The sequence below is a fragment of the Chionomys nivalis genome, chromosome 4 (assembly GCF_950005125.1).
Source record: "Chionomys nivalis chromosome 4, mChiNiv1.1, whole genome shotgun sequence".
Taxonomy (NCBI): Eukaryota; Metazoa; Chordata; class Mammalia; order Rodentia; family Cricetidae; genus Chionomys; species Chionomys nivalis.
Genome location: NC_080089.1, coordinates 92321737 through 92341361, shown reverse-complemented (window position 1 = coordinate 92341361; position 19625 = coordinate 92321737). Strand labels below are relative to the sequence as shown.

Sequence of the window (19625 nt, the reverse complement as noted above, 5' to 3'; positions counted from 1 at the left end):
TCTGTACCCACGATATGACAAAGGTCAAAGCTGGAAATACATTTCTGCAAGTTTAAGCTGACTGGCTCTGCATCCATCTGGAGGGCCTCAGAATGAAAGGCCAGAGACACTAACACCGACCTGCTTTCCCCAGGGCACCTTTTGTTTGGCTACAGTAAAATAATGTATTTTCAGTGCCATTTAATTTTTCTGTCAAACCCATATACAACCCACAGGGGAAATTGTGGTGGTAAAATCCCAAGAGGGCATTCCCTCCCCCACACTTTGAGACAGGGTCTCAAGTAGTCCAGGCTGGCACTGACCTCCATATGTAACTTTGGATGATGTGAAATTCTGCCTCTACTTCCCACATGGTGGGACTGCAGGTACAGGCCACCAGGCTGTGGTTTAGAATGTGCTAGGAATTGAACCAGGGCCTCATGCTCACCAGGCTAGTACTCTACCAACTAAGCCACATATTCCAGCACTCCATGCTTGCATTCTAATTGCTAAAGATTTGTATTAATTGTGCAAGTATCAGAAACTCCAGAGATATGACCTAAGAACCTAAGAGAAAGTGCAGCTTACTGTTTAAGGTTTCTCACAAAAGCCAGGCATTGCTCTTTAGAGACCTTTGATTCCAAATCTTCTCCAAAGGCTCACATATGATGCAAACACTTGACAATTATTTATTTTGGTGGCAATTAGATGACGCTGTTGTCTTGTGAGATGATATTGGCTAGGGGATTCATTATCTGCCTGGAGGAGAAACAAATCCCATGTCCGTGCTTTCCCCGATCAACAGCCGAGTTCTGTGTGGACCAAGGCCAAAGGCTGCGGCAATGACCTCAGTTCACCCACAGCCCCTGGGATGTCCTATTGTCACAGGCACGCTTGCCAAGTCACTTGATGCCAGGGCTCCTGCCAGCACACAGGGGAAGTGCATTCGAAGTTGGCAGTTTGCATTTTCAGGGAAGGATGAGCGAAATGCAAACCCATGGGCAGCTTTGCTGCGGAGGCCAAACGTCTGTAGCTGGTTCTGCTCCCGGTCTGCAGCTCTCCTCCACCAAAGCATCACTTGTTACTTGAGAGAACAGATCTGTTTCTGCACCATGTTTGTTTGGTTTTTTTTTTTTTGTTGTTGTTGTTGTTGTTTTGTTAAACCATCATTTCCAACTTCCAGGGTTTCTCTTCTTTCCGACATGGGAACGCTCAGGCCAGTTTATTCACATCAAGCTTGAGAAGAAAGGTGCTCAGCCCACTGCAACACCGCACATGCGCCCCATATGTGGTCCAGAAAATTTTATGTTAAAAGTATGCATAAATATTTGGTTATTTTTCAAGATGGGAATAAATCAGAAGCTGACAAGGTCTTGCTCCTATACAGCCCCTGTACATCTTTATACTATTTTTAAGGGCAATCTTGCCAATGTTTAGAGAATACAACAATTTTAATAGAAGAAACACATAATATTCTGAACATTTCCTTTTGTTCCTGGGAGTTTCACCGAAAATTTTAAACTCCTTTCACGTGCAGGAGGGAGAAAACTCATCCACTGGGGTCTACAGAGAGCCAGGCACGCTGCCCTGCTGGAAACCGCCCCAAACTTTCCTGCTGCGTTTGGAACCCTAATAACCCTCAACTCTGGGTGTCAGGTACATTTCTAAACACTGTCCATGTTGTCTCCTACAAACACTCCCGGTGACTCCACGGAGCTGCCGCTGGTATCGGCCCAGGTGATGGAAACCGAGGGAGAAAGAGGTCAAGGCCCTACCTGATGCAGCCCTTGGCCATCTCATGTCTCATCCATCCCAAACAGTCTGGCTACCGTGCAGTTACTTTACGGTTTGAGGAGCACTCCAAAGATGGCTCCCACCTCAGGAGCGCTGCTTGGCCAACGCTTCCTCCTGATATTCTATCAAATTCATCTTATCTTAGGTCTCAGCTAAGGCTTACCTCTTCACGGAGGTCTACCCGAGCCCTCAGGCACCATACCCTGACCAAGAGCATCACATAGCCCGACTACTTCCTCACGGATTATTGGCACCGGTATGACCACCAGCAGGGATGGTGTAGAGAGCAGAATTACCTACAGGCACCCAGCACGGTGCTCGGAAGCTATCCGTTGAGCAAATGACTGCATTCTGGCAATCGGCGGGCTGTGATTTCCACCGTTCATGCGTATCATTATGCAAAATGTAAACTCACTTAAAAATACAGAGCAAACATTACTGACCTTAGGAACAGGAAGAGACATCTAATGACTGTCTAAGGCCACTTAGCAAGCCTGTGGCAGAGCCCGAGATTTGTAGCTTGCTGTGTTTTGTTGGAATACATTGCTGGCTGGTTAGAGGTCGCCGTCTGCCATAGCCTGGCATCTTTCTCGAAGTTGGTACTATAGAAACTCCCCCCATCCCCAGCAAGGCTTCCTGATCTCTACCCGCTTTTATCTGGAGAATGTTCCTGGGCATGGAGGACTGACCTTATCTAAAAGCTGTTTCTAAAACCAGATGCCTGATTCACCTTTCACTTGACCCTTGGCACAGACCCCTGCTAAGAAGATTTGTGCTGGAAGCTCTGCTATAGGAGCCGATGGCCACATACTAAGCCTTGTGATTGGAGCGTGCCACCTACTGCAAGTTAGGGTTTGTCCCCTAGCTCCCCAAACCTATATATCCCTTTTCACTCTGGAATAAAGTTGAGCTGATTCACTGAAGTCTGTCTCGCAGAGGGCTGTCTCCGCTCGTGCTCCCCATACAAAGCTTTCTGTTACCTCTTCTGCCTTGTCCCCCTCTCAGGCTTATGGTTGACAGGCGAGAGGGAAGGAGGATTCCACAGTGTTCCCCATGACCTGGCTCTGGGAGCGACTAAGGGGAGGCTTCTCAAGCTCATTTCCTCTCTCTAATCACATAGGAAGTTCACATTTCCCAGCCTTCTTTGCAGGAAGAATGGGGCCATGTGAAGAGATCTGGATCAGCAGAAGCGATGCATCAAATATTCTGTATAATCCCTTTGGAGTTCTGGTTTAATGGAAGGATTCAGCGCAGGAAATAGGAGGTCCTAGGAGATGGCACAGCTTCACAGGGAAGGACTTACTGCTGAGCTCCGCTGCCCAGTACAGCCTCTCACAGAGATCAAGAACTACGTGCTAGGTCAGGCCACTGGGATTCGGGGGAGCTGCTTGTTAGGGAAGCTCAGTGCTTTCTGCTAGCGACCCAGGTAGTGGCATGAATCGGCCGGCTGTCCTTCCCCAACACCTCCATGACATGCAGCTGTCGTTGTTGCTGTTATGGGTGTCTGTCTATACATTCTTTATAAGCAAACATCACGGTGTGCCTCCCAGACAAAGCAGGTTCTGAAAATAGCCAAGGGAGGAACAGCTTTGCCCGATGACAGCTATGTAGAGTGTGCTTGGCAAGCCGTACTTCATTAATATACAACTAAATACAAGCCACTGTAGAGGGGCGTGAGCCATTTGGATTAATCACAGAAGTGAGACAATGCAGAGTAACCGGGGCACAGAGTGCTTGTCAGCTTTCTATAGTGGTGACCTGCCTGGGATGATGGAACTATAAGAACAGGCGGTGTTTATTTGGGCAGAGGCCTTCACAGGTTTACGCTGTTGCCTCTTAGCCTGTGACGAAGTCACATATCACCGTCAGGAGTATGTGGCGGTGCCGAGAGAGGCTCATTGCAGCCAAGAAGTGAAAGAGAGAAGTATGAAGGGGCCAAGATCTTGATTTCCGGAAATGCCCTTGCTTCAGTTAGGATTCCTATGACTCTGATAAAACAACATGGCCAAAAACAAGTTGTGGAGGCCAAGGTTTACGCCCCTCTTATGGCTTGTAGGCTGTTGTCCAGGTAAGTCAGGGCAGGGGCTCAAAGCAGGGACCTGCAGGCTCAGCCTTCCCAGTGCTGCAACCCTTTAATACAGTTCCTTGTTTTGGGGTGACCCCCGACCAAAAAATTATTGCATTGCTATTTCATAACAGTAATTTTGCTACTGTTAAAAATCATCATGTAAATATCTGATATGCAGGGTGGTGTTAGGTGAACCTAGAGGGGTCACAACCCACATGGCTGTGAACCACTGTCCTAATGACACCCGAGGCTAAATGCTGAAGCTTCCATGCGTGTGTTTTCAGGGCATGTTCAAGATCCACACTACAGACTACAGCTCTAAATTTAGTCTCTAAACACCACCACCACTACCCTGACGCCTTTACCTAGCTGGACAGCTGGGGAAGAAGCGTCCAGCAGCTATTTCTTGATCTGAGACCATAAACTGACCCCTTCCTCCTCTCCACGAGCATTTTCCCTTCCTGGAATATAGTTTTCCCTTCATCTCCAACCATTGACTCCCACCCCAATTTCAAAGTTGGGCCAAACACATCTTCTCTAGGAACCTGCCTCCCACACCCTGTTAGGCCATATCTAGGAAGAATTATCAATCCTCTCTCCCTGCCAGAGCCCATATTCCTCTCCCCTTGGCAGACCACCAGTCACCGCATGTCTCGCCATGCTCTCTGCCATAGCCTCCACCTCAGAGTGCACAGCCAGACAGTACCCCTCTGAGATCTGTCTGTGTAACTAAACACAGCAGGGAGGCCCAGGCAGCTGAGAAGGTCGGGGAGGTGGAGGAGGAGGGAAACACTTCTATCTTCATTTTCTTCATTTTGATCTAGGTGAGAAGAGTTTTAGGCTTTTCTGTGCTGTCTGATGATCTATTTTTCAAATCAACAAGTGCTCCTTAAATACCAGGGAAGGACAGTCATAGCCAACAGAGAAGAAAGAATAGAATTCCAAGAACCCATGTGGCCCAGAGCCTGGCAATGCCTTCCTGGAGCAGGCTGGACCTCGCTGAGATGAGCGGCGGGACCTGGGGCTAGGTTGCTATGCCTGCCCCACTGGGTCTCCTTTGTCATACTCTTTCAACCATGTGTACAGGGCTGGGAACTTTAAAGGCAGAGGTCGTAACTTCTTTTTCTGAACTATGCTTCCTGACGAAAGACTTCGGACAGCCATAAAACTAAAGGAAGCCGATTTCTCTTCTTCAAAAGTCATTTTAGGACATTCTTGCAGATCTCCAGAAGTTGTCAAGATGAGTTAATCCAGAACAAGATAAACACAATGGGTGGAGATTTGGGGAAGGAAAAAGTGTCCCTACATTAAACTCAGAGCCCATGTCACAGTTACTTTTAAGCACAACGGAAATAAAAGCCAGAGGAGACTTTTATTAGTAGAGCCCTTTCATCATACAGCACTGAAGATTTCTTCTTTGTGTGTGCGAGCACGAGTGTGCGTGTTTCCGAGGCTGTGTACACGTGCACATGGGTTCACACGTGTATGCAGGAGTACGAGCCTGTGGAAGCCAGAGGTCACCCCAGGCGTTGTCCTCCAAGAGCTGTCCAGCTTGTGTTGCGAGAGTCTCTCACTGGGACCCGGGACTCTCTGATTAGGCTACGCTGACTGGACTGCAAGCCCCGGAGAGCATGCCTGGCTTTCTGCACAGGATCCGAGGACCAGATTCTGCAGCAGCATTTACCACCCTTGTTCTCGCCCAGCCTTCAGAGCGTTTTTAAACAATCCGAAGTGTGATACTGCCAAACCTTTGTAAGGTAGAGCCTGCCTCTATCCAGCAACCTAAAGAAGGGAGGAGGGAACCCTGAAATGTCACTTTCGAGAATATTTCTGAAATCTGGAATTTAACTGGGTAGATCTGTAATGGACCCTGAATATAAAATTATAATGGTATTTTACAAGGACTGAAACAAAAACCCTTCCCTTCTGAGGTCATGGCAAGGTAATTGAATAATTAAAACAGAATATACACAGATGAGCATCCCATCCTCTCCCATGAGTAAAAAGGCTTCAAGGGGTTGCATACAGTTGCCTCAAGAGACAACTCGATTATTTGAAAATCTAATTTCTCTGTAAAAATGAATGTTACTGACCATAATCTACAACAGAACTGCAGGCTTTAATGAGAAGTTCCAGCCCAGGCCATCTTCCCATCCCTGGCATCTGCCTCTCACAGGTGACCAGTTTAACTCCGAGCTAGCCCTTGTAGGACTCACCTCCAGTGATTCATCTTGGTTTATCTCTTTTACTCATTACCTCTTTGCTTCCTATAATTCCCCATACACCTCCATCAAATTTCTAGTTAAATCAATATGCAGATTTCCCTGTACCACCTTCCTGTAAACATCACTGTTGAACTAAAATGCTATATTTCCTGTTGAATCTGACCCAACTGGTCCGTACGTTCCTGAGAAGGGGCGTGTGGATTGAGGAAAGAAACAGACAAGAGACAGTAGAGTCAGGAGGGCTTCCAGTGAATACTGTAACAGAAAGCCCTGAGTTCATAACTCACAGTCCTTACATACCCGAATCAAAAGGGCCCGGCAGAAGTCTTCCATGACACAAAGAACAAGCAAGCATAGTTACCTCCTTACAGCTCAAAACACCACGCCCTAAGTCAAACACCCTTGTATGGCTTTTGAGGAGCAAAGCATCCAGTAGCCGTAGCCACACCTTTGGTCAAACATCCTGTTGTTCCTCCTTGAGGAGCAAGAAAGGGTTTGAACTCTCTGGCCTTCAAGAAGGAACGGTCCAATACTGTGTGCCCTCACAATTTCTCATGGAATTTGTTTTCTCTAGGGTGGTAATTGCATTTCTTGTAGGTTGCTTAGTTTTCTGAGTCTCTAACATGAAACCCTCCCAATATAGGCATCAATAGCCCATGGTTTCCACTTTCTCCTCAGGAACATCCATTCTGTTGATATATACGTAATTACACAAATCCTGTGTTTAAGAAAATATCTCTACAGAATAGATTCATAGAAATTGATGAACTCAAGACTTGTGAGTAATTTATTTTATTTTCCTACTATTAGTGTGTGTGTGTGTGTGTGTGAGAGAGAGAGAGAGAGAGAGAGAAAGAGAATGAGAGAATGAGAGAGAGAGAGAGAGAGAGAGAGAGAGAGAGAGAGAGAGAGAGAGATGCATAAAATGCACATACGAATTTGGATGTTGGTCGTTGCTTTTCCACTTTGTCAGAGACGGACCCTGGATGGCTTGGTAAACCAAGCCAACCCTTGAGTTTCGGGAAGTTCTCTTGCCTCCTCTTCCCATTTCTCGCAAGCATGCCAGGATTACAGATAATTGCACTACTGTTTTTACTTGGGTTCCGAGATAGAAACTCGGGTCATCAGGCTTACGCGGAGAGGGTTTTTACATCTCCTCAGCCCCAGCATTTTAAGACTGACAGAATATTAACAACAGAAAGCTGTATTAATTCCTATTTCCAGTACTTTCTCCTGCACTGGATGTCGTCAACATGGGCAGACTTAGTAGGTAGGTGCACACACACACATTACAGAGGGAAATAAGGAGAGACGTCATTGTTATCTGAGTTCACTGTGGCCATGGTGGGGGAAAGTTGAGCCTACTTAAGGTGACGATAGACCAGAGGAACAATGTCAAGGAAGAGACACTTCATTAAGGTATCCTGGAGACAGCAAGGCCATGGGCACCATCAGAAACACAGTCAAGAGAAGAAACGTGCGTTATTTAACCTTAGAAGACATGCAGAGAGGCAGAGGGAACAATGGCTTATTTTTGAAAATGTTGAGATTAAGATGTTACAATCATATGCTACAATATCAAAGGGCAATCAAAGTGACTGCCACAAAGGCTCTGGCCTTGTCAACCTCCAGTTTCGTCTCTCTAACCCACTCAATTTTTCTGGCTGTCATTTTTGCCTCAACTCATCTTGAATTCCAAGAATAGTGATCCTCCTTCCGCAATGACAGATAATAACCACATTACCAATTTCCAGGCAATAAAGACTTCCTGGGGCCAGCTGGGTCCCACAGAAGCAGACTTAAGAAATGGGTCAACTAGACCCATATGACCATGACTGGCTGTGCATAGCACTTGCTCCTTCCTTTTTCCTCCCCCATGTAATTCCAAAGCTCTTGCCAGTAGTCCAGGATGCTTAGAATGTGTGATGGACAAGCCTATAATCCTAGCCTTTGGGAAGCAGAGGCAGAAGGACAGAAGCCAGTGTGAAGCCAAACTAGCCTCCATAGGCAGCTCTGGGGCATAGTGAGTTCCCATCTCAGAAAAAAACAAACAAACAAAAAAAAAACCAAAAACAAACAAACAAAAAAAAAAACCTTGCTTGTCACCACAGTACTTAGAAGGCTGTGGCAAAAGATAGTGACTTCAAAGCAAGCCCGGGCTAGAAACATAGTGAGAGCCTATTTCAAAAACCAAGGGTGAGGAGGGAGGAGGGGTCATGGGAGGTGAGGGAGAAACCTAGCTAACTTTGTTATAAATTCTCTTCAAAATAATTGAATTATCTTCCACTTAGCCTCACCCAAAAAGCTTTAAAAAGAATAACGAAACTGAAAACAGAAGAAAAATGGATAAATTAGCATGGTATTTAAGCACAACGAGGCAGAGTGAGTCAGTGTGTTCAGATGGCGGGATATTTAATTCAATGTTCGGTGAATGACACACTTAGGGAAACCCAGAAGGACACCAGTGGAGAGAGAGGACAGGAGGCTCGGCACTGTTGCTGTGCAGGGCCTGACGCACGTGGCTGGACAGGCCACTGTGGGTGCCGGGAATGGTGTGTGGTGTGCCTGGCATCTCTAGGTGTCCTCCGTGGTTTTAGTTCTTCAACCACAGAGCTTGACCTAAGTTCACGAAAAGATTAAAGCCCCTTCACTCAGAGCCCCCCCCCCTGCCACCCACGTCACTACCTGAGGGGCTGGCTGGCAGTGCAGGATGCTGTGGGGCTTCTTAGTCAGTGCCAGGAAGCCAGGCCTGGGGGGTGTTGTCCTCACCCCACCCCTTAGGCCACAATCCCTAGGAAGGGTCCCACAGTCCCCTGAGAGCTCAAATGTCAGTCAGGCCAGTTTTTCCAAACTGAAGTCCCATCCCCTCTTACGACCCTTAAAAACAACAGCTCCATTTAGGTATGATTGGCAGCTGCAAACTCATTCATTCAGAGTGCACAGCGATGCACACATTCTCTTTGTAATGTGTCTGAGAACTTATGAGCAGCTTCCACCTCCTCAGAAATACCCTGGGGGAGTTATCGTTGGCATGAAAGCAAAACAGAGTCCTGGCTGCTGATTGAAGAATGAAAGAAAACAACACTGTTCAGGGCTGGGGCATTCTCTCTGGGGCCTGGAGGTCACTGTCACTTTGGGTAGAGTGATCTCAATAAAGAAGCCACCCAGGAGTGCCAGCCATCTCCCTCCTGGCAGAGTGTATGTACAAACCAGATTTGCTGTGCCTCAGATGTACGTCTTATTATTAGATTCTTTTCTTTGTACTTAGATTTTAAAAGTTCTCTAGGATTGACAATTTAGAGACATCAGATCAAAATTTGAAGAGACTTTTAAACTTGGTCTGCTCTCAGCGAAGGCCTTGGCCGCACTGATGGAAATGGCAGCAATGCTTCAAGATGGCCAGGTGCAATTTTAAAGAAATAAAAAAGAAGTAAAGGTGTGGTGGAGCACGCCTTTAATCCCAGCACTCAGGAGGCAGAGGCAGGTGATCTCTGAATTCGAGGCCAGCCTGGTCTACAGAGTGAGCTCCAGGACATCCAGGGCTACACAGAGAAACAAACAAAAGAATAAAGGAAGGAAGGAAGCAGGGACTCCCTCTTACTGCTTTCCAGAGCAGAAGATGAGGAACCAAGAATTAAAACACAGTGGGGCTGAGGGGTGGGGATCGATCTCATGACTTCCTCCATGCTAGGCAATCATTCTGACAACCGAGATGTATCCCCAGCTTTAAAAAAAACCAAATGGTTGAAGGATTGGTTTTGTTTTGTTATTTTGTTTTGTTTTTCTACTTCTGTGAAGGAGATCATTGCAATTTTCTTATGTATTGGATTGAATTGGTAGCTCTGCTTGGTAATATAGCCATTTTCACAAAATTTATTCCGCCAACCCAGGAGGTCTCCCCACCATCAGGTGCCGTCTTCGGGTTCTATGCTCAGTGTTTTAACTTCTCACTGCAGAGACGAATTCTCGGTCACAATGTGGGAGAAACCATAAGAGAGGTGGCTGAGTTGGATGAAGTAGGTTACTGACGGTTTGTGCCTCCCTGCCTCCCTTTTCCTTCTCCTCTTCCTCTCTCTCCTTCCTGCCTGTCGTTCAGCAAGCAACCAGCTTCACCTGGTGCTCCTGTCATGCTCCTGCCTTGCTACAGGCCCAGAAGCAGCAGCCAAGTGACCACTGGCTGGAACCTCTGAAACTGTGAGCCGAAATGAGTCTTCCCTCCCTCCTTGGAGCTGATGTTATAAAGTCTTCGTCATAGAGAAGAGAGCCAACCCACGTGCCTTGCAGGTGCTAAGACCTGTATGATATAATAACGTGTCTATTTATCTGCCAGTCAGCTGAGTTCAGAGTAGTGCTCACTGTCCACTCACTATGGATAAAGGTTGGCTAACGTGATGATACTATGGAGGCTGGAGAGATAACATTGACTGCTCTTGCAGAGGACCCTGGTTCAATTTCCAGCACCCACATGGTGGTTTGCAACCATCTATAACTTGGGTTCCAGGGAATCCAACATCTTCTGGTCTCCTTGGGCTCTGTTCATTACTGTACAAAGTGTACATACATACAAACAAAACACCCGTATATATAAAATAGAAGTAAATAAAAAATACTGTCACAATAAAACCACTGGTTAAGGGCCGACTTGAAACCTGCTACTTAGGAACCAGTTGAAACTGTTTGCTATGGATCCGTGTAACAAATTACCTGAAATGTACTCACAGTCTGCCACCTTGCTACCTACTGGAAAAATCCAGTAACTCATTATGGGCCACACACATATCTTGCTAGTTTTACCATCTGTGTCCTTAGTTTTAAATAATCACCACTCCATTTATAGGTTAGAAATATCAGTGTGGGGGCTGGAGGAATGGTTTGGTGGCCAAGAGAGTCTATAGGCTCTTGCAGAGGGCATGGTTTTGTTCCCAGCACCCACATCACATGGCTCACGACCATCTATAACTCTAGTTCCAGGGGATCCAAAGCCCTTTTGGGGCCTCTGCAGACACCTGCACACATGTGGTGTGCACACTCTCACCAGGCACACATATGTACACATACATTTTTTTTTTAATTCTCTAAATAAAAAGAGAATCAGTGATGGGGCTACAGTTTTGTGGTAGAGCCCTGGTCAAGCATATTCAAGGCCAGGAGTTCCATCTCCAGCACACACAAAAGGTTTATCAATGGCTAATTTGATAGTTCCCTCAATGGCTCTAAAGTAAGGTTTTTTGTTTGTTTGTTTGTTTGTTTTGGTTTGTTTTGGTTTCCAGTTTATGAATGCTAGGGTTTATGTGGTGCTAGGGACTGAACCCGGGGCCTCACTCATGCTCAACATGAACCCACACTGGGCTACATTTCCAGCCAGACTTGTGGTCCCTGGCTTCAGTTCAGAAAGTACCTTTGAGGCCTGAAAAGAATCACAGCAGGTCATAAAACCAAGAAGTGACATGAGCTTAAACCCTTCAGGTATGAACTCAGTTCCTTGAGGGTGGGGCAAGGAACAAGGGGAAGTTGTGTTATTAATTAGCACCCCCTGTGAAAGTGAGCCAATTTTTAAAAAATAATTAACCAAATATTTGTCAAGCCCTATGACTGTCTGTGTCAGGTCATGTACTGGGCTCTAAGGAGAGGATGAAGGCTAAGTGTGAGTTCTCTGCTCCCCATGACAACATTGTCAGGATGACAGCGTCACTTCTGGCCTCCAAGGGCAATCGATGAATCTTAGCCACACGTACTGTCCATCAATGCTAGACCTGAGTTCAATTCTAACATTCACTGAGCTGAGACATTTTCAGATGAACACAGTACCATGCTCACATGAGAAAGATGGTTCTAATGTATGACAGTCCTTATGCTAATGACCTCAAAGAGAGATTTTTTTTAAATGAATTCTATTTTTATATGTGTGACTGTTTTGGATGCATGTATGTCTGTGTACCATGTACATGCCTAGTGCCATCAGAAACCTGAAGAGGGCATCAGATCCCTAGAACTGGAGTTACAGGTGGTTGTGAGCTGCCATGTGAGTGCTGGGAATTGAACCCAGGTCCTTAAGAAAAGCTCTTAACCAGAGCCAACACTCTAGCCTTAAAGCATTTGTTGTTTATCTCTACGAGTTCACAATTGAGAACAGTAAGATGTCAAGAATGCCCTGAAGTGGGTATTCACACAGCCCATGACCTTGGCCGGATAGAGGCGGCGGTGCTTCTCATAACCTCTTACGTGGAAAGACAGAGGGGATTGCTCTCTCTTGAGTGGTAAAGACTGGGTCAGGTGGGCGTGAAGCAGTGTGCGATTGGTCCCCAGCTTTCCAAGGACTCTGTAACTGGATTTACCATGTCCTGTATCTGTGAGTGTATCCCCCCTCTTTCATATCTTAATGAATCCTTGATACCCTTTAAACAGACTCACGTGGATTTTTCATAACAATGCCACACGTGTTTCTTGTCTTCCTCAGATAGTTTTGATGAAATACATCAAATAAGAACCCAAAAGTAACAGAGTCATTTCTTCTCACAAAATCCAGCATTCCACAAATGCTCGGCTGATGAACACATCACACTTCCAATCTACAAGGCTGCCTGCTTCCATCTGGGCTGCGGCCATGAACAGAGTCCTGGCAACATTTAGCACAAGAAAGTGTTTTTCATATTTTGCAGCAAGTTTCCTAACTGGCCTCCCCTCTTAGACTCCACAGTCTGTTCTCCAAACAGCATCCGGGTGATGCTTAGAAAAGACAAGCTGTGAGCTGAGAATTCACTTCATTTGGGACAGAATGCACAAATCCTTTGGGTCTAATCCCCAGCACTGCATACCCACTCTCTTAAACGGTTGCTTTGAAATACGAGTCTCCGCTATGCCTATATTAGATTGTCTATGTTAAATATGTTTTTATTTACAGCTGAATAATATTCTATTGTATGTATCTGGCACATTTTCATTATCCATTCATCAGCTGAGGGACATCTAGGTTATTTCCTTTGCTGTATAGAAGCTTTTTAATTTCATGAGGTCCCACTTTCCTATGGGCTGTGCTACCAGAGTCCCGCTCAGAAATTCTCTTCTACGCCTTTAAGTTAAAACCTCCCTGTTTCCCCCTCTATCAGAAGTGGGTACCAGGTCAGGTCTTACGTTGAAGTTGGAGTTGAGTTGTGTGCAGGGTGACAGATAAAGATCTAGTTTCATCCTCTATATGGAACTATCCAGTTTGACCGGCACCATTTCTTGATGATGCTGTCATTTCTCCAATGTGGTTTTTGCTCTTGTTCTTATTTTTTTGCCTCTTTGTTGAGAATCAGGAGGCTACAAGAGTGTGGACTTCTATGTAGGTCCTCAGTTCTATTCCTTGATCAGTGTGTCTGCTGTTATGCTTGTACCATGCTGTTTTTATTACTTGAAATCAGGGATGGTGATACCTCCAACAGAATTTAGAAGTGTCCTTCCTGTTCTACTTTATAGAATAAGTTGAGGAATATTGGTCTTAGTTCTTGTGGTGGTCTGGTACTATTCTGAGCAGAATCCACCTGGCCCTGGGCATCTTTTAGTTGGAAGATTTTATAATTACCGAGTTCATCTCAGTTGCTGTGAGTCTGTTTAGATCATTTACATCACCTTGCTTTAACTTTTGTAGGTTAGGTGCACCTAGAGACCCACCCGGTTCTTTCAGATCCATTTTGTTGGAAATTCCCATGAGGTGTTCGTTGGCTTACAGAATTTTTCATTTCCAGCGTTATTTCAGGTTAGGTCTCAGCAATTCTATCTCTTCGTTGGATTCTATTTTCGTATCTTAGATGGATGTCCTCATCTAATTTCTCTCTCTTTTCATTCTCCTAGAGTATACACATGTCTTCTTTGAGTTGATTGAACTTACGTAAGTCATTCTTTTGAATTCCTTGAGAGTTCTTACTGGTCATTTTCGTTGGGTACCATCATTATGATATTTGTAACTTGTGGAGGAGACAGATTGTCTTGGTTTTTAATGCTGTTTCAATGCTGAAACTTACATATGTAGAGTAGTTTGTGGTTGAACCCTCCCCCACCACCCCCCATTTCCCTCCATACCTCCCCCCCACCTTGTGGTTGTTGTTCAAGTTGTTTTTCTACTTTCAGCTGAGGCCTTCCCATGTGAGCAGAGGACTAAACTGTAGGAGGGTTTAGGTTTCCATGTCCTCTGTGGGGCTGGGGTAGGACATTCCAGAGAGGAAAAGAAACTGCAAAGGCTGTGTTCTCAAAGGCTTTCCAGTGTAGCAGAGGACACGGATTAGCGAACAGACAGGGAGCACAGAACGTGATCCATCAGTGCTGTGACAAAGGTTCTCTCTGTATGTTCTGGGAAGGGAGCCATGAGCCCCAGGCATGGCCTTCTGGTTCACAGATGGACTGGGGGCTTGGTGTGCACCACATTGAGGGAACAGAGACTCAGAGAGGGGTTACCCCACAGACTAAACTATCTGCACCTGGAGCAGTGCAATTTCACACATTCTTTGAGGAACATGAGCTCTGTGACACCTGAGCTGAGACTCAGATGTCCCCACACCATCAACCCCATTTGAGTTAAGTTTGCCATCCTCATTACACGGCCCACATGCTGTCTTCTCAGCATTTGTTACTCCTTGATTTCTACCCGTTTCACTGCTTCTGGGAAGCACTATCCAATGCAGTCTCCCCTACCATACCCCAGAATACAGCAGAACCTGACTCACACTAAGTGTTCAGTAAATAATTCATGAAAAAAAATACTATTTTAGGGTTTGCTCTGCACTAGGTGTTGTGCTTTTTAAACTTTATATTTCCCATGTGTGTGGGTGTTTTGTCTGCATGGATGTCTGTGTATTGTGTGCATGCCTGGTGCTGGTGGAGGCCAGAAGAGGATGACAGATCCTCTTTGACTGGAATTGCAGCCAGTTGTGAGCAACCATGTAGGTGCTGGGAATCAAACCAAGATCCCGTGGAGGAGCAACCAGTGCTCTTAACTGCTGGGCCAGCTCTCTAGGCCCCTAGACACTGTACTTAATGCCATTCGTGTAATACTATAAGACCTAGCACAGTCCTATGAAGGAGTGAATTATTCCCATCTACAGATAAGGGGACCCAGGGACAAAGAGGGTAACTAACAAGACCAAGGTCATTCAGCTGGGAAGGAATTATCTAGGTAATTATGGCTTATAACAAGATCCCCCAAAGCCTCATGGCTTAAGACAACGATATTCTCCTTTTGTGATACTGGGAATTCATAGGTGTCTGAGCTAGGGTATCTATTGCTGTGAAGAGACACCATGACCATGGCAACTCTTATAAAGGAAAATGTTTAACTGGAGTGGTTGCTTACAGTTCAGAGGCTCAGTCCACTATCATCGTGGTGTAACATGGTGGCGTGCAGGCAGACATGGTGCCAGAAAAGTAGCTGAGAGTCCAACATTTTGACTCAAAGGCAACAGGAAGTGGTCTGAGACTCTGGGTGGTATCTTGAGCATATATGAGACTCAAAGCCTCCCTCCACAGTGACACACTTCCTCCAACAAGACCACACCTGCTCCAGCAAGTGTCACTCACTTTGGGGGTCATTTTCTTTCAAGTGGCCTCAGGTGGATGGTTCTTGCTTGATTCTCTCCTGCGGTTACTATGAGCAAGCAGGAAACAGTCTTCTGAGGACCCGGACCTCCAAGGTGACTTTTTCACTAATAGTCTAACAAGTCGTCCTTGAAGACAACTTCTGAGAGCTGCCTGAAAGTCTCCCCATGGACATACTCACAGAATGATGGTCCTAAGAAGGGATTTTATACCACCTGGGGTGTGTGTGTATGTACATTTGCATGTGTGTGTGCGTGTATGCATGTGAGTGCACACATTCATGGAACTTGGGCCAACACTCAAGTGCCTTCCTCAATCTTTTTTTTACCTTTTCTGAGACAGGCTCACTCACTGAACTTGGATTTCACTGTTTGGCTACCTTGGTTGGCAGGTGAGCTCCGAGAGGCCTCCTGTCTCCATCTACCCTGTAAGCGTGTTCTACACAGGTGCCACTATACCCAGGATTATGGTTTTTAACTTGAGTGATGAATATCTGGACTCCGGTCCTCATGCTTGCAGCTCAAACACTTTACTGAACAAATCATCCCCTCAGACTCCAAAGACACTTGATTTTTTTTTTTTTTTGCGATAGGATCTTCTTATGTAGCCCAGGTTGACCCCAAATTCATTATAAGCCTAGGTTATCCTTAATTTCACCATCCTACTGTCCAAGCCTCCTAAACGCTGAGACTTTATGAACATTTCACCACCTCCTGGGCTCTAGAATGTACATTTTTAAAAACCAAGGCAGAACTGGGGAGGTAGTCAGTGACTCTTGGGTTGATGCCCAATATAGAAAACAAAGAAAAGGAAAGGGTGGGGGAGGGAGGAAGGGAAGAGAGAGACAAGCAAGGGATGGGGAGGGAAGGGAGAAAAGAAGGGAAAGGAGGGAAGAATGCAGGAGGGGAGGAGAGGGGAGGAGAGGGGAGGAGAGGGGAGAAAGGAAGACAAAGGACTTGGGCAAAAGCCAGGACTTCTTTCTCCCTAGGCCACTCCCACAAATCACATTTGCATCATTCTCTGTTTCTCTAGACCCCTCAAAACTCTGTTGGGGGACATGGGAAGCCTGAAGGCACAGCAATCAGAAGCTAATCTCTGGAGGCTCCAAGTGCAGGGCTGGGGATGGAGCACAGCAGTCTGGCTCCAAACACCACACCTTAAACATGAGGTCATGATGTGTCTTCATTGGGAATCCCTGGGGAATCCCTTTAGCTAGTTTGTGTAGCTAGGGGCCTGTTTGGTAATTTGGAATTCCAAAGGAGGATAAAGCCTCCATCTCTAAAGACAGAAAAATCCTTGCAATGTTTTTAAGGTAGTCCTGTGGGCAGAACCCAGGACCTCGCACAAACAGACACATGCCCTTCCATTGAGTTCACCCTACCTCAGTTTCACTGACAGGCCTTTCTCTGAGTCTCAACACTCCAGTTTCAAAGTCATGAGGAACCCTCGGTTGGTTTCGGGATGGGAGTTGGCTGGGAAGGGAGGGCTGGAGGCACTTCTGTGGATGAAATCTTATGAAAGATCGTATTTTAAATGAAGAAAGGACACAGTGAGACATTTCCGACGGGAATTCGCCATGCCCTAAGGGATTACCATCCAGATTGAAACCAGTTGGCTTGCAGGCAAGCTCTACACAAACACCACATTTTCATTCCTCATTACAGCCTTGGAGAAGTAGTTTAAAAAAGATCAACAACACCTCTCGCCCTGTGCCAAGGGGCCTCCCATCTAATGCCTACTCCAGTCCTCACATCAAGAGGGTGCCAGCTCCAGAAATTTCTCCGTATGCCCAGCAAATGTGTAAACAGGGATTAAAGCCCACATCCATATGACTCTCCAGTGTTTATTCTTCTAGGCTCCAAGAAATGTCACACACACAACCCAATATTTTGATCCCCGTTCACCATGCCTATCCGTGCTCCTATTCAGGGATGTGACCTCTCACCAGGTGGGTGCATCATGAACAGTTTTAGTGAATTAATAAATTATGGTTCCTTCAGAAGAGGTCAGTTGTAGCCCAGAGATTTTGGCAAGTCTGTGTCTACCAGTCAAACTCAGCATCCATCTCCAGGGGTACCTAACAGTAAAGCTGCCGCAGGCTTCTGCGTGCCTTGCTTTTCAGCCTGGTCAGATCAAAGCCTGTCCTTGACAAATGCATCTCTCTAGCCATGAACATTTGGGGACACACTATTTGGTTATGTCCAGTGTCCCTGGGGAGGGAGCCTGGGGCATGGTGGTGAGAGAGGGGTGACATTTAGTGGCAGGACTTCGCTTTAGGACACTCTGATTCCAACTACACTGTTCTAGGTCTCTGGCTTATTCAGGATGTCTACATAGGTTGTCAAAGACTTGCCGCTCATGAGCTAATGAATAAAGTATTTGAGGAAAACACTTGTTTTCCCCCAAGTTCCTAGAGTAAGAAATTTGGAGATACCCAAAGGCATAATTGCACTGTTGAGGTAGAGATGTGAGGGTAGTGAATGCTTTCATAGGCTGCTCTTCAGGCTCTACCTGCGTTCATAAACAACATCCCTCTGCATGAAGAACACAGCACAGCAACTATCTGCAGGAGCATGCACAACTCCAAGGATGCAGCAACTATCCGTAAGGTCACATCCAACTCTAAGGATGCAGCAACCATCAGCAAGAGCATGCCCAACTCTCAGGATGCAGCAACCATCTGTAGGAGCGCACACAACTCTAAGGATGTGAAAAGTCAAAGCCTCTGACACTGCATTTGTCTTCAGCAAACGAAACCAATCAAGGAGCCCACTTTTTCACTGATTGCTTTTAAGGAATTTGCAAAGTCATCATGAAACAACTCAACTTTACCACTGGATTCACACCATAAATTGAACTGTGGCATGATCAAGGGATGTGAAAGGGATCTGTCAGTCCTTCTAATAACACATTAAAAAAAAAATCCTCCCTGGCTGTTTACCTTTATTGAATGCCTTTTCCATTGACAATGTTGTTATAAAAGAATTTCTGTCAAAAAAGAAAAACATGAAGACTTCATTTTCGTGTTTCCTTCCTCTGTTCATTAAGCTTTTTAAAGGCATTGGATTGAAAACAGCATTAAAAACACAGGCAGAATAAAGAAGTATATGTATAAAACACCGGGTTTCCAGTCAATAAAAACATACTTAACTTCCATCTGAAAGAGCAAAGGAAAACAAAATTAGAAGAGGCAACAGATGCCCTCAAAAGCAAGCAGAAAACTAAACAAATTTAGGAAAAGTGGCCTGGGCCCCATTGGGAAAGTGTTACCCACTGGCTTATTTATTTAGGGTTTGTATCTGTCCTTCCCCAAAGGCCCAGAGGCAACAGGAAAGCTTTGTAATTCTAGTGTCTTAGTAACTGAATCCTCACTGGAGGAATTTATCCACTTTAAGACTCATAAAGCTTCCGAATTAGACGTTATCAGTTTAAAACGCAAGACAAGCAATGGTTGCACACTCTCGGCCCAGCCATAGGATGCCCAAGCTCGAAGATGCAAATCTGGTTTAGTGATCTCACTCAGCTGTGCTTTCCTCCGGCGTAACTCATACCAACTTCAGCACTGGATAAAATTATTACTCAGGTGGCTAAATGGCTGTGCCTATCAGAGAAATGTATATGTTCATTTAAAAAAATACTTAAGATTAGAATTTAAGTCTCCATATAATGTTAAATCCTATGTGCAGCCAAAAGTCAGGAAATATGTGGCTAAGCCCCAAATCCCATTCCTCTCTCTTCCCTGCTGAGGCTATTCCAGACAAATAATAGTTACAATGATTGGAGAGCCCCTTTTTTACCCTTTGGTATAATTAACTGACTTAAATGCTGAGTTCCTGCCCAAATTAATTCTGTGTTTTCTCAAATTATATACTTACCACTGGTCTTCCTAGAACATCACTATATATTCAAACATCCACAACACCATGTCTGTCCCTGCTGATTTTCTTCTCCTTAACCACATAAAAATTGTTGAGAAGAAACAAGCCCCA

At 45.5% G+C, this 19625-nt stretch overlaps 1 protein-coding gene across 1 annotated transcript in view; it reads right to left on the bottom strand.

Annotated features, from left to right (window-relative positions):
* Positions 1 to 19625, bottom strand: part of Pcolce2 (procollagen C-endopeptidase enhancer 2) — a 57151-nt gene that overhangs the window by 27526 nt on the left and 10000 nt on the right. The gene's annotated exons all lie outside the window — the stretch shown is intronic.